This window comes from Phascolarctos cinereus, unplaced genomic scaffold (assembly GCF_003287225.1).
Source record: "Phascolarctos cinereus isolate Bilbo 61053 unplaced genomic scaffold, phaCin_HiC Scaffold_4;HRSCAF=312, whole genome shotgun sequence".
Lineage (NCBI taxonomy): Eukaryota > Metazoa > Chordata > Mammalia > Diprotodontia > Phascolarctidae > Phascolarctos > Phascolarctos cinereus.
Window position 1 is genome coordinate 675200505 of NW_027555847.1, and position 24715 is coordinate 675225219.

Sequence of the window (24715 nt, forward strand, 5' to 3'; positions counted from 1 at the left end):
TTTGACCTTGGGTCTTCTAGACTCTAGGGCTGGTGCTCTATCCACTTGCACCACCTAGATGCCCCTGAGCTGTTCTTATTTCTACAGCCACATGCTATAGAAATTGTCCATCTGGGTGACTGTTCAAGAAATACCTGCTGACAGATGAGGTCAGTAGGTCATGGTCCAGGTTCCAGTCAGTCTGGGTGTCGTGGGGAGTGGCAGCCCCAGATCCAGCCTTGACCTAGAGCAGTGAGTAGAGCACCAGGTTTGGAGCCCGGCGAGGTCAGTTTGAATCCCATCTTGGACATGTATGAACTACCTGGGTGACTGTAGGCAATTCACCCAGCCTCACGGAGCCTTAGTTTCCTCCTCTGTAACATGGGGATAATAAAACATGATAATCATACTTTACACAGTTGTTGTAAAGATTGTATGTGATACTATCTCTAATGCCCCTTTTTGAATTTTAAAGAACTATACAAATGTTCTGTGTGTGTGTTATGTGTGTGTGTCTTAGTATTTCGGCTTTGTAACTTTTGACTTGTTTGCGGCAAAATAATTTGGAGATTTCAGTTTAGTTCCCAATAGGCTGATGCTCCTCTCCCTAAGTGACAGCTGGCCCAGGTTAGCCGAGATGCCCATAATTCCACAAGGAGCCCCAGACGACGCCGGGACTCAAAGCATTGAAGCATTTGGACTTTATGTTGACAAATTAGAGCACGGCATACAGAAACATGTTGTACTTACAGTGTCTTATTTTCTCTTGAAGAGAGAACATGCTGTTGTTTGGCAAATTAGTACCTTCTGGGGAAAATGTATTCAACTCTAGCTACCAGAAATCTAATCCAGAAAGGCAACGTTGTTATTCTGGTCCTTTCTTTTGGAGTTGCTGTTTCTTACATGGTTGCAGAAACAAGTGAACTTTGACCACTTCCTCTGGGGAGATGTCCGTAGAGAGGCAGAGCCTCAGCCCTTTAAAATCATATAGTCCAAACTACTGATTTCGCAGATGGGAAAACTGAGGCCCAGAGAGTCTGAGTATTAAAGCAGCTTCAAAGGGCACTTAGAAATCTTCTGGTCCAGCCTCCTCCCTTTACAGATGGAGATCCTGAGGCTCAGGGGTGTTTACTGATTTGCCCAAGGTCACATCAGGAATTAGTTATTAGTGGAAGATATTTTTAGATGCCTTGAAATGAGAACTCTGTGCCCTCTGACACATGGATGGACAGGTTTGTCTAGTTTCTCTGTGGCTTCTGAGAGAGCCACAGTGTGTTCCCTGGTTCCCTTCTTTTTTTAAACAGGAAGAGCTTTAGTGAACCATCTCTCACATACATGCCCCCTCACCTCAATAGAGAGCTTTAGAGGCCACCAGGTCATCAGAAAGTGCTCTGACATCGCACTGATCTCTCTAAATACTGGCTTCACATGGAACAGAGAGCAGTCACCAGACGGCCAACACTCTCATTATCTGTGCTTCACCAGACTCCCAAATACTTCCCCCATTGTTGATGCTTGAAATCCCACCATTAGAACAGCTTTCCTACCCCAACAATCCACAAATAGTTCATCGCTAAGCACCATTAAACTGTTTTGAGTCAGATTCTTTCTTGATCTGACTTCTTGAGATAAAAGCTTAATCATGGGAATGGGGTTGAGATCATTAACTCAAAGGGGTCTCCACCAGTGAGGAAAAAGAGTAGGAAGAAGAGGCCAAAGAATAGGGAAGCTGAGGTTCCCAAAGATAAAACAGTTGTTGGGAGCTCCCTCTGGCTCTCCCAGTTCAATCTGGTAAAGTCTGGATTTCTGCTTCATGTGTAACTAGCGTATGTAACTGTGGGGAGGAGGGAGGGTGTTTCTTTGAGGCAGGAACATCGCTCTCCCCCATCTTGCTTGGGAGGAATGGCATCCGAGTTACAGAGTCACAGGGAGCTAGCCTAGAAGGGACCTTAAATGGATTCTCAGTGCACTTTAAGGGGTCTCCCTGATCCACTTGCTCAAAATGAACATTTATTCAGTCATGTATTAGATGCTTCCTAGATATAAATCACTGTGCTCCACAGAGAGGGAAGGAGTCTGTGAAGACAGTCCCTGTTCTCAAGGGGTTTACCATCTAGAAAGGAGGGGAAAACATGCACAAAGGTAAATGGAATACAGATAAGAATCTGGTAGTCCTGGAAGGGGACCATAGGGAGAGATCCCTTCCATCTGAGGATTTGGGGACGAGGCCAGAAAGGCATCATGGAGGTTTCATGCAGGCTTTTGCAGGATGGATGGGGTCAGTATCGCTGGGGGGCAGATTGTTCCAGGGCTGAGGCACAGCCGTAGCAAAGATGCGATGGGGCATGGGGGAAAGCCCAGCATGGGAATCCATCTGGCCATCTGCCGTATGTTGGCAGAGGTAGCCAGAGGATGGCATGGTCTGCTTCCTCACCCAGCTCTGCGTTCTGTTTGCATGTGGAAGAGTAAGGCAGGAATCTGGGATTATTCGGCTTGCAGTGAGTCCAGTGAGTGCCCTGCATCCCAGAATTCCCCTCACCCTGCCAGCAGTTTGGCTTTATCTTGCTGATGGAATTTGTCTTCTGTGTCCAGTGTGGCCCAGAATTTTGATTGCTTGTGTCTGTCTTCAGATATCATCAGCCAGTGGCTTCCACTGTGGGGTCATATGCTTTGAGGATGTTGCTACAGGTTGTCACTTCCAGCCCAGTGGGGTTTCTTTTCCCTGTTTGATCTCCCTGGCAGTACATTGTAAGCAAACAGTTGTTATGGAGACAGCAGCTTCTCTGGAAGGAAAGCTTTAAATCCAATAGTGAGGGGATGAGATTGTTGTGCTTAATTTTGGAATCAGTCAGTGAACAGATATTAACCAAGTGCCATCATCCCCTGTGTTCTCTGCCTAGAGGGATGCAACAGTAAACAAAACGTGGCCTCTACCCATAGGGAGCTTGCAACCCAGTTGAAGAGGTGGCATGTGCCCATTAAAGGATGAATAGTACCGAGATTAGGTGCCCCAGCAAGCTCAGAGGACAAAAAGATCTCTTCTACATAGGCCATAGGTACAGAGGAAAGAGCCCTGGCTCGGGAGTCCAAGTAGTTGATGTGAATGCCCACTCTGGGGCTCACTAGCTGCATAGTCTTGGGGAAGGCCCTGACCCTCTCTGGGCCTCAGTTTTCTCATCTGTAAAAGAGGGGGTTGGGCAAGATGACCTCTAAGAACCCTTCTAGCTATGAGTTCTTGGATGTGATAATTTTTTACAGAGGACAAAACACTCAGAGAAGGAGGCCTGTGAGGGGCAGGACAGATCATGAGCTCTGGATGATCCTCAGCTCATTTTTACTAGTAGCTGCAGCCAGCTCTGAACCTCTGAAATACAATTCTTTGAATTACTTCCGTTTAATTTAGCATACATGTATTAACCACCTACTGTGTGTAGGTCCCCTCCTGACCCCCCTACAATCCTTGGGTAGTCACTGTATCTCACTGTATCCCAGGCTCTGAGAATTATCAAAGAGCAAGCCGTCTCAAAGGAGCTGTCATTTTGGTCCTGAGACCAAACCCAGACAAGATGAGATTCGACCTAGTCTGGCAAACCCCAGGACCTTTAGATACAAGGTGATGAGTTGAGGGGAGCCCATTTTTAAGATGCTGCCTTTTTAGCAAGGATCGTGTGTGCCTTAGAGGAGGGAAGTCACAGCATTCAGCTTAATTCAACAAATATTTACTTAGTATCCACTACCTGCCAGGCACTCTGCCAGCTGTTGGGAATAGAAAGACCTATATAATGAATGAGTCATCTGCCCTTGGGTAGCTTCCATTCCACTGGGAGATAGAGTGAGTACCGGAAGAAGTAAATACAAAGTAATACCAGGTTTCTAGAGAGAGAAAGCTTTATTAAGAGGGAAAATGAAGACAGGCCTCAAATAGAAAATAGCACCTGAGCTGGGCTTTGAAGGAAGCTTAGAATTGTGCAAGGAGGGAGTGTCTCAGTAATTGAGATGTCTTGGAGCAGTGATTTGCTGATTAAGGAGCGTGACCTCCCAGTTTACTTAGCATTCCTCGGATTCAAAATTTAGTATATCAAAGTTGGTCCCTACCTTAGGAATCAATATTCTCTGGAAGTTGAGAGGATGTCCATCAATTGGGGAATGGCTGAACAAGTAATGGAACACTATTGTGCCATAAGAAATGATGAACAGGCAGACTTCAGAAAAACCTGGAAAGACTTGTGTGGTGTGATGCTGAGTGAAGTGAGCAGAATCAGGAGAACGTTGCACACAGTAACAGCCACATTGTATGATAACTAACTTTGATAGACTTTGCTCTTCTCAGGAATGCAAGGATCTTAGACATCTCCAAAAGATTCATGATAGAAAATGCTATCCACATCCACTGAAAGAACTATGGAGTCTGCTATGGAGTCTGAATGCAGATTGAAGAATACTATTTTCACTTTTTTGTTGCCGTTGGTTTTTGTGGCTTTTCCCTTTGGTTCTGTTTCTTCTTTAACAACATGACTAATATAGAAATATGTTGACATGATTGTACATGTATAACCTGTATCAGATTGCTTGGGGGAGGGGAGGGAGTGAGGGAGAAAAAAATGTGAAACTAAATCTTTTTTTTTTTTTTTGGACATTGGGGTTAAGTGACTTGGCCAGGGTCATACATCTAGTAAGTCAAGTGTTTGGTCTGAGGCCATTTGAACTCAGGTACTTCTGACTTCAGGGCTGGTGCTCTATCCATGAAACTCTAAATCTTATAAAAAAGTAAATGTTGAAAACTATCATTACATGTAATTGGAAAAAAAATACTATTTACCAAAAAAAGAAAAGAAAAGAAAATCAAGTCAAGAAAACAAATGAAATCAATATTCTCATTTTACAGAGAAAGAAACTGAGGCTCAGAGGGATCAAGTGGTAACTTGCTTACAGTCACACAGGATGTTGGTGGCAAATCACCAGAAAGTGCCCTGACACCTGATTGGTCTCTCTACACGTTGTCTTCATGTGGCACAGAGAAAACAGTTACCAGAGAGAGCCTAGGCTGTGGTCTGTGGGTCACTGGACTCCCCAGTACTTCCTCCATTAACTGATTAGTTGATGCCAGAAATCCCACCTTCCTAAAGGTGCAGCTTTCCTGCACCAACAGGCCATTGGTAAAATGCAAATCATTCCTCCCCAGGCGCTATTAAAACTGTTTCGGATCAGATCTTTTCTTGAAAGAAAGGCTTGTTAGTGGTAATACTAGGGTTGAGATCCTGAGCCCCAGGATATTGAGGGAGGAGGGTGGGAAGAAGAGACCAAAGGAAAGGGAGGCTGATCCCCAAAGATGGAACAGTTGTTTGGGGCTCACTCTGGCTCTCTCGGTTCCATCTGGTGAGTTCCCAACTGCAACCCTAGCCTCCTGATTTTCAGTCTAGACTTAGCCCGTCATGAATGAATACTTGAATTATATGTGCAATTATGTGCAATTATACAAAGTCATGTGGAAAAGTATCCCTTTGTTCCTCCTTCCTCTTGTTTTTTGGTTTGTTTTTGTCCTAGATATCTGCCTGTGTTGAGGAAGTTCATTTCTCTTTCAGGCAAAGGACACCAAAACACCTTGCTGGGATTTGTGCAACTTGTGAGAACCAAGCATCTCACCGAGATGGCACAGAGAGCCAGGTGTTTGAGGGCAGGGAGCAAAATTCCCTCCAATGGCCAAGCCTTCCGGTATCAAAGTGATCTTCCTCAGTGAAACACATCCTGGGCCGAGGCCCTCTCACTTCAGGTTTGAGGTCAGGAAAGTAATAGAATACTAATCATAATACCTTATATGTGAATGTAAGCACTTTCCAAAGTGCTTGTATGTCTTCCCTTCTGCTCCTCACAGCTTCAGGCACCTGTGATTTCCTAGACTACTTATGTGGAGTGTTAAGATCTGGAAAGCATTTTACAGATTATCTCATTTTATCCTCACAACCACCTTAGGAGGTAGATGCTATTATTATCCCATTTTTCAAGTGAGAAAACTGAGGCAGACATAGATTTAGTGATGTACCCAGGGTCATACAGTTAGGAAGTATCTGAAGACAGATTTCAACCCAGATCTTCCTGACCCCAGGCCCCATGCTCTGTCTGCTATGACTAGCTGCCACCTAGATGCTGGTCCTTCCTCTACAGTGTGGTAACTGGAAAGAGCAGTGAACTGGTAGTCACGGACATGTGTTCAAGTTCTGGCTCTTCCACTGACAACCCTCAAGTCTCTTTGTCTCTCTGGGTCCCAGTTTCCTCTGATTCCATGACTGCTTCTGATTCTTAGTAGATGATCTTAGGGAGTTGCTGAAGATGGGAAATCATGTACCAGCTTGTGGGCCATTGGAGACCCCAAAGTCATGGGGTCGTGGCCTCCATAGCAGGATAAAGTATTAAGAAGTGGAAGAAGCTGACAATATCATGGAATGGGAGGGGGGAGGGCACTGTTGGAAGGTGTCTTGTTCAACTGCCTCCTTACTGATGAGGCCAGAGAGGCTGTTTGATTTTCCTGGAGATTACACAGACACCCAAGTCTGACATATTTTGCCCTGCACCACCATCCCCTCTCTTTATCATCGGATAACAGAGTAGCATCGACCTCCTCTTCATCCCCTTTCCCCTAGACTAGTTATTGTAGTGGCTTCCTAACTGATGTCCCTGCCTCAGGAGTCCTTCCTCACCATCCTCCACATAACTACAGAGCTGGTCTTCCTAAAGCACAGGGCTGACTGGGTCACTCCCCTGCACTGAAGTAAACTGCAGTGGCTCGCACTTGCCTCTGGGATAGATACAGACTCCTAAGGTGTTAAATCCTTGATCTGACCCTAAGTCATTCTTCTAGGCTGATTGCACATCACTCTCCACGTAGGGCACACTCCAACTAGAGTTGGAGTCTATTTGCTGTTCTCCAGACATGACTTACAGCTCTCATCACTATGCCTTTGCACAGGCTGCCCCGCCCCCCACCTGAATGCACTCTTCCCCCAATCCCCCAAAATTACTTTGTATGTTTTGTATCTACTTGTCTGCTGACTTGTTTCCTTCCAGCAGAATATAAGCTCTTTGAGGGCAGGGCCTGTTTCCTTTTTGTCTTTGTATCTCCAGAACCTAGCTCATTGCCTGGAGCTTCTTCTAAATTCTTATTAAAATGAGAAGGGACTTGTGCAAGATCACACTGCTGCTAGCAAGTATTAAAGCTGGAATTCAAACTCATTTTCTGTGTCCTAAATATGGTATAATTTCATCAGCCTTGGGAAGACAAACGTGGTTAGAAACCCCGTACAATCACTGAATTATTTTTGTCGTTACAGCTCCATTAAGAAAATAGCCTCTTTTTTTCCTCCACTCAAAGAAAATATGCCTGGGCATTTTGACTCTTTGCCAAAATTGTGTTTTGACTGGATGAGGGTGTGTGAGTCAGACGTCAGTTTCAGACATACCCTACGTGCAGGACCAAAGGAACTCGGGCCAGGCCCATGTGATGCAATATGGGTGCACTCAATTACCCCACCTCTGCCCCCCCCACCTTCCTTCCCAACCTGAGCAAAATTAATCCTTAGCAAGATTAAACTGGTTTTGGCATAGACTCTGCTTATGTACATTCTAAATTAACATGAAGTGCTCAAGGGAAATATTTTAATGATGGGAATCAGGGGCTCAATTACATTTCCATGGAAAATTAGCCATACTGGTACAGTTAAGGGGAAAACATGGAATCGTCCCTTGCCTTCTCATGGATCATAGCTGCTCTGAAACATTCTTATAGGGTGGTGGTGAGAGGGTTGATAGTCTGAGAATAGAAGGGAGGCTGCAGTTCACTTTGAGAATTAGTTGGTAATAGAAATGATTCCAGGCCTCAACAAAGCGTGTGAGAAAGCAGGGGCTGAGAGAGCCAGAATTCTGGGGAAAGGAATGAATGGCAACATACAATCATGGAACGTCAAAGGCATAGGATATAGAACTTCAGAGTTGGGAGGGCTTTGAAAATGTCAGAGCTGGAAGGGACCTTGGGACACAGACCACAGAGTGGAAGAGGTGGGTGGAAGGAATCTTAAAATAAGAGCTGATCTTAGAATCTGAGCTGGCAGGACCCTTAAAAATCATCTAGCCCAAGGCCTTCATTTTACCGAAGGAAAAACTGGAGCCCAGAGAAGGGATGTAATTTGTCCAAGATCCCACAGTGAACTAATGGCAGGACTAAAACCCTGCCTCCTAGCTTCCAGTCTTTCTACTACAATCCATGGTCTCTAGGGATTAGATAAACAACATGGGGGGGGGTGTGGACAGTTCTATAAAGCTTCCTTAATTCAGGCTCTCCCAATTCCAAGTTTGTGGGGGTTCATGTAGGGCCTGGGCTGCAGTTTCTCTCGGAACTCCCTGGTGGGATGCCTTCATAGGTGTGACTTTAAGATTTCAGGAGGAATGTTTAAATGCCTTTAGGGCCAAAACATGTTTTCAAGAGCCCCTCAATATTCCACATGTACCCATCAGTTGGTTATTAAGCTCATTACAGGTTACTCTCACTTAAATGGATCTGTGATCTTACCAACTTGCTTCCCTTGATGGCATAGCTGCCAGCCCATCTATGACTACTCATGCTACTTCACACTTATTGGTGTCCTCCAGAGGGAGGCCACATGACAGGCTGGTGGCTTTACTCTTGATCTTTCAGGATTCATTCTGCGGGAACCACTGTAGCATTCAGGCTGTTTATCTGCGGTCATTTATCCTTCCCACGTGACTAACTCTTCATTTCTGGTTATCTATCATGATATCCCTTTGTGTATGCGACTTAGGATTTGTGAGATGCTGTTGCTCATTCGTGGGGCTCTTCATTACCCTTTGGGTCTTTTAATTTCCCAGAGATAATGACATTCTTTTGTTATGCAAGTGTATAGCATCACCAGAAAAACATAGAAGTGTGAGAAAAATGAGATTTTACAAAAGAAAAATTGCAAAGTACTAACAAGTCAAGTCAGGAAGTACTTATTAAGGACCTACTGTGTGCTAGACACTATGCTAATTGCTGGGACTATAAAGAAAGGTCCCTGCCCTCAAGGAGCTCACAGTCTGATGGGAGATAACATACCAACCACCTTACACAAACGAAGAATACAGGATGACTTGGGGCCAGTCTTAGAGGGAGGGTATTGGTATTAAAGGGTATTAGGAAAGGCTTCTTGTAGGAGTTGGGATTTTAGTGGAGACTGAAAGAAGCTAGAAGACAGAGGTAAGGAGGGAGAGAATTCTAGGCAAGGGGGGACAGCCAGTGAAAATGTGCAGTCTCTCTTAATAGATAATGGCTGTTCTTCTAATGGATAGTGGTTGTTGTCCTCCTTTCTCCAGGAGGAACATAACATCAGGAAGGTGGTGTCATGACATGCAAGTAAATTAGATTTAAGTGAGGGAGGGCTATGCAGAGTCACCAGCTTCACATTCTCCTCCAGAGCCATCTGGGTCTAGTGGTCACATAGAGATCAGGAAGACTGGAAATGGTCCTGGATGCAGTAGGAGACCTTGACCTTTTTAAGTTAAGGTCTTTCCCAAGTCTCAGTGTGACTGAGGCAAAATGCCTATTTAGTGATTAAGGCTAGGTAAGAAATGAGGCAAAGAATGACATTTTTTACCTAGCTAAAAAAAAAATCAATCTGGGAGGAGAAGATCCTCAGGGTTTCTGGGCCAAACAGAAACAATTGCTATTTCCATTTACTTTGAGCCAATCAGGGCCCAAACAATGACCAAGGTGGGCTTGGCCTGGGACCTATAGTTGACCTGTCAATGAGAGCCACAGTAAATTGGGTTTAAGGCATGGTGCTTAAGAAAGAAATCTAGCCTGTAAACCCTGAGATATGTTTGGAGGTTTCAGTGATAAAAACTTACATTCCTTTGGGCAGAGCACCCACAAGTAAGGGTATGATACCCTATGTGGACAGAGGGAGAGGAAGGAAGAAAGAAAGAGAAAGGAAAAGAGAGGACAAGGGAAAAAAAGAGGAAGGAAGGAGCTGCATCGCCCAACTGGAACTGGCCAGGTGGGTCCCCAGTGGGGCAGCTCAACCACTCAGGTTATTTGTCCTTCATTCTAGAAGACGACCATGACATCAGGGGAGGTGATGCCATGACATGCAAGTGAATTGGATTTAAGTGAGGCAGGGCTGTGCAAAGTCACCAGCCGCAGTTTCTCCTCCAGAACCATCTGGGCCCAGTGGCCAGATATAGATCAGGATGACTGGAGATGGCCCTGCATGTAATAGTTTCTGGCATTGTGATTGGGTGGTAAATGTGGGTTGAATGAGCTTCAGAGGAGGAGAGGTTACTGAGTGATAGTGGTAAAAGGAGAGCCCAGAAGTGGCAATGGAGAGGAAACAGTATTCCAGTTCCTCCAACCTGACCAGTAAGTTGAGAAGTATGAGTGAAAATGCTACTCATGCTGGAAAAGTTGGCCAGGGAAGCTGTCATTAGAAGGGAGCCAGGCCAAGGTGACTGCAAGAAGATGGAAGTAGTGAGAAAGGGAAAGCACAGGTTGAAAGCAGGTCTGTTACCTATGGAGCAGGCATTCCAAAGAGCAGAGTGGAAAGGATGGGTAGCTTTCAGGCTGGACTTGGGAGAGTTTGGTTGAGGGGGTGGGAATAAAGGAGCAGTCAGTGGGGATGAAGAACCAAGTTTGAGAATCACTGGGATGGGGAGGATATGACTAAGTGGGAGTTTGTTAGTCATTAAGGAATGAGTTCAGGTAGCTTATCATAATTCTTACGGGTTCGGCCTCGGCTGGAAAGCTGGAAGGGAAAGGCGGTGCTCGTGAGGGTGCAGGCTCAGGCGAGGCAACTCGCGGAGGTGGTGGAGTTGTAGGAAGCTGCAGGAGGCACTGGGAGAAGATGGGTTGGGATGGGATGGCTATCCCAGGAAAGCCAGGAGCGAGCGTGAAAACAACGTAGGAAAAATTGCTTCCAGTATTTAATGAGATGTGCAAGTCAAAACCACTCTGAAATTTTCATCTCACACCAGTAAATTGGCAGTGACAAAAATTTGGAATAGTCAGTGCTAGAGAGGTTGTGGAAAGACAGGCTCGTTAACATGGTGGAACCGTGGATTGTTGTAGCCATTCTAGAAGTGACTTGGAATCATGCTAAGAAAGTGACCGACATATCTACACTCTTTGACCTAGAAATGCCACTCTGAGGAATATATCTCGATGAGATCAAAGAAAGGTCCCACATATACTAAAATATTTATAGTGGCACTTTTTGTGGTAGCAGAGAACTGGAAACAAATTTGATACCCATTGATTTTGGAATGCCTGAATAAATTGTGGGACATGAACAGAATGGAATGGTATTATGCTATAAGAAATGAACTATGAAGAATAGGGGGGTTTGGGAAGATACATAAAATGATTATTAAAGCAATGTAAATAGAAAGAACAAGAAATCTAGGGGCAGCTAGGTGGCATAGGGGATAGAGCACCGGCCCTGGCTGCAGGAGGACCTGAGTTCAAATCTGGCCTCAGACACAATAACACTTACTAGCTGTGTGACCCTGGGCAAGTCACTAAACCCCGTTGCCTAGGAAAGGAAGGAAGGAAGAAGGAAGGAAGGAAGGAAGGAAGGAAGGAAGGAAGGAAGGAAGGAAGGAAGGAAAAAAAAGAAAGGAAGAAAGGAAGGAAAAAAAGAAAGAAAGAGAAATCAAGACTGAATACTTGTAGTTTGGTCCTGAAGAAGAGATGTAAGAATGCACCTCCCTTTGCAGAGGTGGTCTATGAGTATGGAATACTGCCTATGCTAACAGTTGGCCAATGTGTTGGTTAGTTTTTTTGCTAGTTTTTTTCTACTTTATTTTTTTTCTTTGTTACAAAAGATGACTGAGTGGGGGAGAGAAGATGATCAATATTAGAAATGAATGTGATAAAAAACAAAGTTATCATAAAACATTAAAAAAAATTTGAAAATTATCAACATTGGCAAGTGCACAATTAGTTTGTAGATGTAGCATGTTCAGTTGTTTTCAATTGTGTCCAATTCTTCATGACCCCTTTTGGGGTTTTCTTGGCAAAGATGCTAGAATGGTTTGCATTTCCTTCTCCAGCTCCTTTTACAGATGAGGAAACTGAGGGAAAACAGGGTTAAATGACTTGCCCCTCAGGGTCTGAGGAAGCATCTGAGGCCAGACTTGAACTCAGGAAGATGAATCTTCCTGACTCCAAATCCAGTGCTTTATCCACAATGGCACCACGTGGCTGCCCCATAGATGGAGCATAGTATGTAGTAATAAGTAAATTATCCTTCCCTTTTACCCATTAAATTCTTGCTGAGTCTCAAAACTTAAAAAAAAAATTGGAGGGTGTTGTTTCAGGGAGAAGTCTAGAGTTGAAAGTACAGCCTGATTTCCCAAATGCAGTCTAGCCTGCTGGCTTCCTCTTGTTGAGTCCTGGACCCAGCTCCCTGTCCTTCTGCAATGTCTGTCCAAGTTGGGTGTGCCGCTGGCCTAGCTCACTAGGCCACCCATCCAACTGTTTGTCGCCATCAGGAGACAATAATACAATAGGCATTATTCATCTGCTTGGTTTGATCTCTGTGGATGATTGGACTGAACTCTTTTGAGTGATTCTGCATTCTTATTAAGGAGGTCATGCAGTCATGCTTCATTGTTCATCAAATCGATGAGAGTGAGAACTGCTGCTAAGCAGCACTTCTAGGTTTGATGTAATTATTCCTTGAAAGTACTAACTGTATTTCTTAAAGGAATATTTTATAATTTATCTTCCCACTAACTTAGAGATTGGCCTTTTTTCCCCAATTAGTTTATTAAGTTAATTAAATTTAGTAAAATTTGGCTGAAATAAGATTATATTAAGGAAATAAAAGATTTAAGAAATTTAATTCCTTTATAGTGTAGTTCAGGGTTGGGGAACCTGTGGCCTCCAAGCCACATGTAGCCCTCTAGGTCCTCAAGTGTGACTCTTTGACTGAATCCAAATTTCACAGAATAAATTCCCTTAATAAAAGTATTTGTCCTGTAAAACTTGGACTTGGTCAGAAGGCTGCATCCAAGAAGGCCACATGTGGCCTGGAGGCCACAGGTTCCCATCCCTGGTGTAGTCCCTTAGAACAAAATAATATGCCCAAGTGAAAAGGTGCGTGCATGTACAGGTAGAGGTAATTTAGAAGTGAACAGACCAGAGTGTTTGTTTATCTTGGCTGAAGAGAGAGGGTCAAGGATTTGGACTGAGAAGGGCTTGCATTTCAGTAACTCTCCCCATTTAATAGGAGTTAGAAAGTACCTATGAGAGGGCTGAAACTAGGCTAGACCAACTAGGGTTTTGCCTCAGGCCTGTCTGAATTTAAAGGGAATTGGCTCCTAAGTGTGGGGAGAGGGGGGCATGGAAGGGTGATGCAGGAAGAGTAGGACCATTTCCAGGCTCCTACATCCACCAGTATTTCATGGCATATGATAAGTGCTTAACAACTGCTCTTTCTGTGTCTGTCTCTATCTCTTTATCTGTCTATCTATCTATGAAGAACATCCGTCAGCACTGCCTCTACCAGGGTCTAGGGAAGTTGAATTAGTCCTCCTCCCTTCTTCTTGAACCAAGTGCCTCCCACCTGAGCCAAGGTCAGTGGCCCTCAGTCTTTGGCTTCTTCTACCAAGCAGTGGATTTATGAGCAAGTCCTTAGCTATCAGTCATCTGCCCATTAGGGACTCAGTTTGGGGCACTGACCCGTAAGAAGAGCCATGGAGTACTAGCACCCTGGAGCTGACCACTGCAGAACAGGGTGGTTATTAGGAGTTGCTCTGAACTTGCTCTGAACTCTCAAATGTAGACCTTCAGAATCTCTCCTTGGATTCAAGATAGTCCCTTCCTTTTAATGCAAACTATTCAGGGTGGGACCAAGTCTCAGCAATAGCTTTGATTGAGTCAAGGAGGTATGAATTCCTTCTTTATACTGGTTTTAATTGATTTATTTAGTCAAGAAGTGTTTATACCTAATGAGGCAGCTAGGTGGCTCAGTGGGTAGAGTACTAGGCCTGGAGTCAAGAAGACCTGAGTTCAAATTTGGCTTCAGACTCTTCTTAGCTGTGTGACCCTGGGCAAGTCATTTGATCTCTATTTGCCAGAGTCCAATGCAACTGAACAAACATTTTGGGGTATATAGAGTGTTCAGGGAAGACTAGTACCTCTGGTGTGAGGGCTTGCTAAGCCCTTTTCAGGGCTGCTTATCCACCTTCGGTGGCCACCTTCACCTAACTTTTATCTGTGGCTCCAAGAAACTATAGCATGCTCAGCGGCCTCACCCCAGTAAAACCTCAACAGATGGGCTAAAGTAGGTTGCGGGTAACAAGGACCCAGTCTCAAACCTGTCAGTCAGTCAGGGGGATGTCTCCCCCAAGCATGCAAAATTTGTCAGTGGGCAGCTCTGTGGTGCACTTAGAGCTTGGTTGGACATTAAAGATGCCAGGGTCATCCACTGCCATCCCAAGTCATCGCCAATCTTCTTGACCTCTGTCCTGTCACTGGACTTTGATGACTCTGGAAGTGAGAGTGAAGCTGATGACTTTGTGTAGCTCTGCCTCACTTAAATCCAATGTACAAGCATGCCAAGACGTCACCCATGAAGTCACTGGTCCATCCTCTTCAAAAATGAAAGAAGAACAACAATTTATACATACCAGAGTTAAATAGTTTTAAGTGGGTAGGTAAAAGAAGATCAAGGACTGCCATTCTGTAAGGGCCCTTAGAACAGAGAATGTTTGAGCTAGAGGGTGTCTTAAAACACAGAATATCGGAGCTGGGGGCTCGTAGAATATTGAGTAGTACATGGAGCCAGAAGGGCCTTTAGTGATCATCTGGTGCACTTCCTCCTTTTTCTAGCTAGGAAATGAAACAGGCTGGGCTTGGGGGTGGGGAGGATAACTTGCTCAGTCACACGAGTTGGTGCCAGGACAGGATTCAAACTCAAGTTTCTTTACTGCTGCTCGGCTTTTCTTTCTCCTGCTTAATGATTCCACTAGAATACTCTCCTGGTCCTCATTTTTCTCTTTCTTCACAATGACCTCATGAGCCCCATCTTCCTTTCCTTTATTTATTTCTTATTTAGCCTTGATTTGAAACAAATCATTTCTGATATAGAGTAAGGAATGGATTGTTTGTTTTTTCTGGAGAAAAAGATAGGCTATCTTATGCTTGCCAAGGGCCAGAAATTCATTCCCAAGGGTCATTCTAAATCTCTCTATAACAAAGTGCAGGCCTATTTACAGTGTGTCATCTGGAACAGTTTTCCCTCTCCTCCCTCCTGCCCCACTCCTCCTAGGCTAGCTAGAAAAAGGAAGTTCTGATCTCTATCCTCTTTACATGCTTAATTCCCCACCATTTCTTGGGCGAAGACCCTGGAAGATCCCAGCTATTCAAACTTGAGGCATCTAACAACTGCATCAGCTCCAGGGAAAATGGGAGTAGATTCCTCCTCCCGACTGCAGCCAGAGGGAGCCTAGGAAATAGGTGGAGCTAACTTCTAATGTTTTCTTGCAGGCACATATAGCACATTAGAGCTGGAAGTGACCTTGGAAAATAGAATATTAGTTAGTGCTAGAAGAAGCTTTAGAATATAAAATGTTAGTATTGGAAGGGACCTAAGAGATCATTTAGCGATCATGGCACTTTAGTTGAATCTTAATCTGGGGTCCCTGAACTTGTTTTTATTACGAGTGTGTGTGTGTGTGTGTGTGTGTGTGTGTGTGTGTGTGTGTGTGTGTGTGCGTGTGCGCGTACAGCCATCAGCCTGGCAAAGATGTCAAAAGACAAAAATGTAAGATATTGCAGAGGCTAAAGATTGGCACATTAATGTCCTATTGGTACGTCTGTGAAATGGCTCAATCATTCTGGAAAGCAAATTAAAATTATATTGGAAAAATTACAAGACTGTACCTATCTAGCAATGCAAGGCATACATACCCACACACAAACACTATAGATATATATATATATATATAGATATAGATATAGATATATCTACACACACATATATTTATATATACACACACATATATTTATATATATACACATATACACACACACAAACATACACAAATACACACAAACATACATACGCACATAGATGGTAGATGGATATGCTATAATTGGTTTCTTCTGTAATGTATGTATTTACTCATTTTATCCATTTGAAAACATCATTCTGGTCTGTAGGCTTCCCCAAAGGGGTCTGTGACACACAAAAAGAGTTTCAAGATTCCTGAGTTTACAGATAGGGAAATTGAAGCTTAGGGAAAAGTAAGTTGCCCTAGGTCGCTTTATCTCCTCTGATTCAAGGAGCTTAAATCTTAACTGTCTTTAGCTTTGTGGCTCTAATAAAACTCCACATTAGGGTGGGTTAAGTGTTAGGGAGGGCAGCTAGGTGGGGCCATAGTGGACAGGGTGCTAAGCCTGGAGTCAGGAAGACTCAACTTCCAATTCAGATCAGGCCTCAGTACTAGCTGTGTGACCCTGGGTAAGTCACTTCACCCTGTTTGCTTCAGTTTCCTCTTCTGTAAAATGAGCTGGAGAAGGAAATGGCAAACCGCTCCAGTGTCTCTGCCAAGAAAACCCCAAAAGGGCCATGGAGAGTCAGACATGACTAATGACTAAACAACGGACAGCAATAACCCAGCAAGTGTAGCACTGTTAGTTATTACAGAACTCCCCGCCCCCCCCCCCGTGAAGGTAACGTCCTTGCATTCCTGAGGTCCCTGGGGAGATTAGGATCAGACTTAGAGGGCAGAGTCTCTAGTTACTGGGTGGCCTCTTTCCCCTCTGTGGAGTCCTCATGAAGTTCCCCTTAGGAGATGCCAGTCAGTGCCCTTCTAGGGTCTCCAAACTGTCTTTTCATGGTGTGATTCTCAGCTTCCTTCAGCCACCGCTGCTCCAAGACCACCGGCACCAGCTCCAGTGGACATTCCAGATCTTGAACTTTTGAAATTCATGAGGTCATTAGAGGGAGAGGAGAGAAACACATTCCTCCCTCCAATCCCCATCCCCTACGAAGCCTCTCTCTCAGGAGTCCTTCCTCTCTGTACCTGACCAGCGTTAAATCACAATTCCCTCTCACCTCTGCATTTGACTGGCCTGTAGCTGGCATTTGTGATTTTGAATTGGACTCAGGTTTGATACATAGGCCTGTCAAATTGAACCAGTCCCAGACATTTCCTGTGTTGTGTCCTATGATCAGATGATGGTGAATCCCTCTCTCATTTGAGGCTTTCAAGCAAAGGATGGATCAGTACTTTATTTATTTGGTGAGGCAGTCAGGTTATGTGACTTGCCTAGGGTCACACAGCTAGTAAGTCAAGTATCTGAGGTTGAATTTGAACTCAAGTCCTCCTGACTCCAGGGCTGGTGTTCTATTCACTGCGCCACCTAGCTGCTCTGGATCAGTACTTTTAGACAAGATACTTGTTCAGGTCCCATTTGGGCCAGATGGTCTCTAAGATCCCTTCTATATCTGGGGTTCTGTGTCAGCCAGTCAGCCAGTCAATAAACATATATTAAGTTCCTACTAAGTGTCACATACTTTGCTTTATGATCCTGTGATTTCTGATTCTAAGAAAGGAGAAATTGGGTAGACCAGTTATGAAGTTGTTACAATAACCTAGGTGACAGAGGATGGAAACCTGACCTGGGGGATTACACTGTGAGCTGTGCTTGGAATGGTATAGAGGTGAAATCAATGGGACTTGGCTACTCAGTGGATGTGGTTTTCGTGGTGAGGCAGAGCAAGCTCTGAAGTTGTGAGCCTCAGTCTCTTAGAGACTCATAGTTGGCCTTGCTGTAGAAGGAACTTGATTTTCTGCTTCTGTTTCCTCCTCCCTTTGAGAGAATGTATGTCTCTTTCAGAATGCCTGTGTGGGACTCATGTCCACCTTTCGGCTCAAAGATCACTCTCAGGGCTTAGAACAGGGCTTCTTGACCCCTGAGGACCAGGACCTCCCAAGGGGACAATGGCTAGATTTCAGGACTCCATGAACTTGGATTTTCACTGACCTCTAACTAAATTTTACTGTTTCCTTCCACTGTAAGTTTAAAACACATTATTCTGAGAAAGGCTTCCCCAGATTGCCAAAGGAACCCATGACATAAAGAAGGTTAAGAACTCCTGCCTTAGAGGGAATGCTTGTCCCTTGGAACCACAAAGCCAGGGATGTCATTCAGTTTTCAAATCCCTGTTAAAATAAGTTCATAAATTTTGAGTAAGGGACCTTAGAGGCCATTGAGGCCAACACCCTCATTTTATAGATGAGGCAATCTGCCTTGCTCAAGGTCATACAGGTATAAATATCAGAGGTGGGGACCCATGTCTCCAAAGCCACTGACCTTTCAGTGGTACCATGCTGGATATTGGGAGGAGGGACAGATACAGAGAATAGTGTACATTCATTCTGGGACTTGCTGAGTTTGAGGCGCTAATGGGACATTTATATGGTGCTGTCCAGCAGGCAGTTAGAGATGAAGAATTATAGTTAAGGTAGAGATAAGGGCTGGATCTATGTTGAGGTCTGAATCATCTGCATAGGGATGATAATGGAACCCATGGAGTAAATGAAATCACCTAGGGAAAAGTGTAGACAGAGAGAGACAGGAAAAGTGCCTGGACAGGATTTGACGGGGAGCCTCACTCCCACTTGTAAATTTCATAGTACAGGAAGTGGGAGAAAGCATTAAAGGAGACGGGAAAAGAAGGCTCAGAAAGGAGAACCTGGAGAGAGCAGGGTTGGGGTTAACCAAGTGGGGATCATCCAAGGTAAAATTTGTTGTTCTAGACTTTCTCTTATGCAGCCTATCAGCTACAAGACACAAACTTATTTGTTAATATTAGCTTTAATACAAACATAATTTTAGGAAAGTAAATATGTTGCCAAAGACCATCATCTGATGCATTCAGGGCTCAAACAGAAATGAGTGATGCTCGAAGCAGCTTCTGTTTTATATGCAGAGGATCATGGGATTCTGAGCCAGAAGGGATTGGAGAGAACTTCTAGTACAAATCTCTAATTTTCTGGATGAATAAATTAGGCCTAGAGAGGGGAAGTGAGTTGCCAATGTCACACCAATGGTAAGTAGCAAAGGCAGAAATGAAAACCAGGTCCCCTGACTCCAGTCTAGTGCTTTTGCTGCCATACAGCTAGAATCTAGGCATCCATTCAGTACTCAGGAAGTCCTTGTGCTCAGCGTATAGGCTACAGAGGTTTAGAAGAAGACAAAGTCCCTGCCCTCACTAAGCTTCCAGTCTGTGTCTTTATTCCTCACTTCTGGTGTGGATAGAATTTAAAATGACTGAATTTGAAAATGACTCATCCCATAGTTGGGTGGGCTCTTAGAGGCCATCTTTTCTGACCCAATAAACAACACACAAATCCTCCCTAGAATATCCCCAATAAATGATCATCTAGCTTCCACTTGAACAGCCTCATGGACGGAAAACTCAATACTTCCTAAAGCATTCACACACATTATTTTCAGAAATCTCTCATTGTTAGGAAGTTCTTCCTCATATCACACTGAAATATTGAGATTACAGATCCCCGGAACTTCCACACATTGGCCATAATTCTAGAAGACAGTTCCAACGAGGTACTTTGAAAATGTTTTCAACAATTGTAGCATCATTGGAATTAGTTACAGCTTCCCAGGGGGACTTTCAAAAATAATAACCATTTGAATGTATAAGTTCTAATCTATTTCTTGAGTCTTTTTTTTTAATCTTCTTGCTTCATATTTCATAGAATCACAGAGTTGGGAGGGATCTTAGAGGCCAGAATCTAGTTTAATCCTCTAACCTATATACATTGGTCTTCTCTAAAGCGTCCTTTAAAAATGGTTGCATTAAACTCTGAATGAAGCAGTTAGGTGGCAAATCAGATAGAGTGCAGGGTCAGCCTCTGATGCTTTAGTAGCTGTGTGACCTTTGGCAAGCCACTTCACCCTTTTTGCCTCAGTTTCTTCATCTATAAAATGAGCTGGAAAAGGAAATGGCAAACCGTTCCAGTATCTTTGCCAAGAAGACCACCCCTCAAAAAAGGGATCACAAAGAGTTGGACATGACTGAAAATGACCAGAAAAACAACAAATGTTACTAGTGATGAGAAACATAGTACCTCAAGAGACAATCAGTTCCAATGTCAGATAGTTCAGTTGTTAGAAAGTATTTCCTTAAGTGGAGTGGAAGTTTGTTTCCCTATAAAATTCTACCCCTTTGTCCTAACTCTGCCCCCTGAGACCAAACAGAACATCTTTGTACCCCAATACCTCATTTAGAATAGAAATAAATGAATATCCATCATTTATATATTATTGTCTCATTGGATCCTCACTGCAACCCTGTGATTTAACTCTGCTGTTATTATCCTCATTTGATGAGGAAGCTAGGGACTTGCCTAGGGTCACACAGCTAGTAAGTGTCTGAAGCAGGATTTGAACCAAGGGCTTTCTGACTTTTAAGTCTAGAATTCTGCATTCACAAAGCTTCTCTAGCCCTTCAAGTATTTGAAGACAACAGTTATTCCTTCCCCTACCTACCACCACCCCTGCTTCGGATCTTCTGTTCCCTGAGCAACATGGTGTACTAGTAGGAAAAACACTGGATTTGTAGTCAGCAGAGACCTGAGTTTGAATTTTATCTCACACATTTATTAATCCTGTGATGCGAAGTCACTTAATTTTTTTGAGCCGGCATTTCTTTTGTGTAAAATGGTCAAAGGAGCATCCATGTCACAAGGTTATCGTAAAAGCCAAATGAGATGCCATATGTAGAGCTGTTTGAAAGCCTGAAAGCACCATATAAACCCTGGTTCTTCTTCTTATAGCCTGGGTATGGTGCTGACTCCCAGTTCTCCCAGGGCCGGGACTGGCTTGGTCACTTCACCTGTACTCACTTTGACAAGGCCCATGGTTTCCCCAGAAGAGTGGCTGTGAGCTTCCTGCTCTAACTCTCAAGGTTCTAAAGGCAACCCTTGTGAGTGACTTTCTACCAGCACGATAGCTCATTAGCTCAACAAATCAGCCACTAATACTCAGTTACTCCTCACCAAAACATTAACTGAAAATTCAAGGCAACTACATAATTTGCCTGTAAACGCTCTCACCAATGTATATAGAGGCCACAGGGAGAATGGGCACATACCTAAAATCCCAGACTTGTAGAGTGCCCAAAGAGGAAACACACATAGCCAAGGTAATGCAAAACCCTAAAACTGCCCAGAATTGGGTAACCTGCTAGACTTTCATATTCTTTTTCTGCCTCAAGAATTGTCCGTAGTTAGTTTTTCATAACACGACTACTATGTTTTGCATAACTGTACATGTATAACCCGTATTGAGTTGCTTGCCTTTTCATTGAGGGTGGGTGGGGAGGGAGGGAGGGAGAAAATTTGGAACCCAAAGTTTTAAAAACACATGTTAGAAAAAAAGTTTTCACATGCAACTGGGAAATAAGAAATATAGGAAATGCGGTACAAAAATCTATCCTGCTCTACAAGAAAATAGGAGAAGGGGAAAAGAGAAGGCAGGGAGAGACAGAAGGGAGGGCAGACTAGGGGAAGGGGTATTCAGAATGTATGCCATCTTGGGGTGGGGGGAGGGATGAGATGGGGTGAAAATTTGGAACTCAAAATCTTGTGGAAGTGAATGTTGAAAACTAAAAATAAATAAATTTTTAAAAATAAAAAAAAGAATCATTCAAAAAAAATGCTGAGCTGAGCTGGTCTAGTCTGGTCCACAATATGCTTCCCTACCACCTCACTGGGCTCAACATCTCAGCTGGGCTAGCTGACTAGCCAGATGGCTTCTCTGTATCTGACCTGTTCTCCAGCTCAGCTGGATTTCCTTCTCAATCACAACCTTAATATTCCTCACTGCCAGCTTTGGGCTTAGCTGCTACCTTCCTTCTTTTAGAAAAAAGTAATGAGATCTAGCCGATCACTGTCCTTCCTAAAGAAGGGACCTAGAACTGGATACAATATTCAGTTCATTTCAGCAAACACTTCTGAAGTATCCACTGTATATAAGGCAAGGCCCTGGGTTAGTTGCTGGGAATATAAAAACAGCTAAGAGCTGGGTGGGACTTGGTCTTAAGATGCTTACAGTCTAATAAAGGTAGGAAGTAAACACGCAGATAACTGTTGTATGATATAAGGGAGTGAGAGATAAGTGGAAAAGAGATATCCAGGCAAAGTGCTTTGAAAAATTTAAGAAGGGAGAGATCATTTTCACCTGGGAGGTGAAGGAAGGTTTCATGAAGGAAGAAGCATCAGAGCTGAGTCTTCAGCAAATGGAGATGGAAGGTAAGGGGAGTGGGGGGAGAAAAGTCCATTTCAGGCCTAAGGACTATCGTGAGTGAATGATGGGAATGGTAAGGAAATGGAAAATAGCCCAGGTTGTAGAGAACATATAGCAAATAAAGGAGAGTAGAATGAGATAAGGCTGTGCAGATGGAGAGGTGCCAGGTTGTGGGAGGCCTTGACAACCAGTTAGCAGTCAGTTGAGTCAATAAGTAATATTTATTCAGTACCTACTATGTGTCAGGCATTGTGCTAAGCAATGGGATACAAAGAAGGCAAAAGAGAGTCTGCTCTGAGGGAGCTCACAGTCTAATGGGGGCAACGACATGCAAACAACTGTGTACAAACAAGATTTAGATAAGATAAGTTGGAGGTAGTCAACAGGCACCAGGCACTAGCATGTTGGGGAAAGTTTTCCTATGGAAGGTGGGATTTTAGGCAACAGGAAACCACTGATGGCATATGAAGAGAGACTTCATGTGATGCTAGTGATGATGTGTTAGGAAGATTACTTAGGCAGCCAGTGGAGGATGGGCTGGGTACAGGATAGCCTGGAGTCGTGAAGAGCAGTTAGGAGGCAGTTCTAATGGTCCAGGCAAGAAATAAGAGCCTGAACAGAAATAACTACAGGGGGAATGGAGAAGAGGGCCAATGAGGTCTGAGCAAGCCGGAGAGAGTACTCTCTCTGTGTAGTCTTTCCCCAAAATGGCAATGATGATGTAACAATAAGAACTGGCATTTGTGCAAACTAAGGTTTACCAGCCACTTTACATGCTGCCTCGGTCCTCACAACCACCCTGTGAAGGCGGCACTCCAGGTATCATCATTCCCATTTTATGGAAGAGAAAAATAATGCCCAGAGAGATGAATGGACTTGTCTGAGGTCACACAGCTAATAAGTATCTAAGTCAGGATTTGGATCTAGTCTCTTGACACCAAGTTTAGGGCTCCTCCCACTAGGAAATATTGCCTCACAAACACTGTTATCTCTCCAGTAGAAAAGGTGAGGGTTTTTCTAAGTCAAGAGGCTGGGACTGAGGGCTACCTGGTTCGTACCTTGCTCAAGCCACTGACCATTTTCCATTTTGGGTGCCCCTGCTTCCCCTCCTATAAAATGGAGGAAGTAAAATACCCCTTTGATGGGAGTGTTATCCGCTTTAATTAATCTGAGTTGATAAAGCAGTTGGGGGTGAAAAGGAACCTGGAAATACAAATCATTGCTCTTCCTCACAGTGAATAAAGAAAAAGAAGCAACTGAAAACACCCTTCGAACAATGTAATGTTATGGGCAGAATGTTGCCTTTGAACTAACCCATAAAACAAGCCGGCTTCCTTTTATTTATTGCTTGCTAGTCTCAGGCTGTCTTAACCCAATAAAGACAAAAACGTCACCTAGTGATTACTCGTTACTTTTATATGGCAGTTTTCATCCAAAGAATTTAAACTATATTACTAAACTATAATTGTTTTGTACAACACCCAATGACATAGTTAAATGTAATTATCCCCATTTGAGATCATAGAATATCAGAACCCTGGAAGACACAAGAAAGGACCTTAGGGAACAACCCTTGTGTTTTAGATAGGAAAAACCAAGTCCCAGAAAGGCAAAGGGATTTGCCCAGCATTAGTTAGAAGGTGGCAGAATCAGAATTCAAACGCAGGTCCTTGGACTTGAAATCCAGGGCTCTTCTCCCTACATTTTTTTTTATCCTTTAAAGAACTTTAAACACTATAGACCAAGAGAGCCAAATGATTGTTCCCTTGTTCCCTGTGGGGAAGCATTAGATGCAGACTTCTGGCTTCCAGTCTTTTCAGCTGAGAGCATGGGGGGAATTCTGCTATGTGAATATCACGAGTGTCAACCGAGCCCAGGAGTAGATCGTTCGGGAGGAATTTTGTTAACTCCTGCAGGCAAGAAGGGGAGAGTCACAGAACCTCAGAGTTGGAAGGGACCTTGGAAGTCATGGTAGTGAGAGCTTCCATTGCTGTTGTTGCCAGCAGTCCTTGCAGGCAGTTGAGTAGGATGATGTACAGGATGGGGAGTCAGGAGACTTTGGTCTGAATACTAACACCATTATCCTTATTCCATGTGGGGCCATAGACAAGTCACTTCTTCTCTTGAAGCCTCAGTTTCTTCAGTTGTAACATGAGCAGGTTGAGCTGGATGATCTCTAAGTTCTCTTCTAGCTTTACATTTTAGGATCCTCTGAGCTCGGACAGCAAACATTATTGCCTCCATTTTACAGTTGGGGAACCTGAGGCCTAGAGAGCAGAAGCGATTTATGCAGCTCGTAAATGAGTTAAGACCAGCACCAATGTTTGGTCTCCAAGACCAGTTTTTTCATTACTTCAGAATGACTGTATGGACTGGGGGGGAAGGGGGTGCAGGGGTGGACTAGTC

At 43.9% G+C, this 24715-nt stretch overlaps 1 protein-coding gene across 9 annotated transcripts in view; it reads left to right on the forward strand.

Annotated features, from left to right (window-relative positions):
- JSRP1 (junctional sarcoplasmic reticulum protein 1) overlaps positions 1-24715 on the forward strand; it is an 89370-nt gene that overhangs the window by 23271 nt on the left and 41384 nt on the right. Inside the window, exon 3 of one of the 9 annotated variants that reach the window (XM_078154107.1) lies at positions 5562-5756. The exons of the other annotated variants lie outside the window; for them this stretch is intronic. The gene's annotated coding sequence lies outside the window, so the exon portion shown is untranslated. The remainder of the gene's footprint in view (positions 1-5561; positions 5757-24715) is intronic. 9 annotated transcript variants of the gene reach the window in all.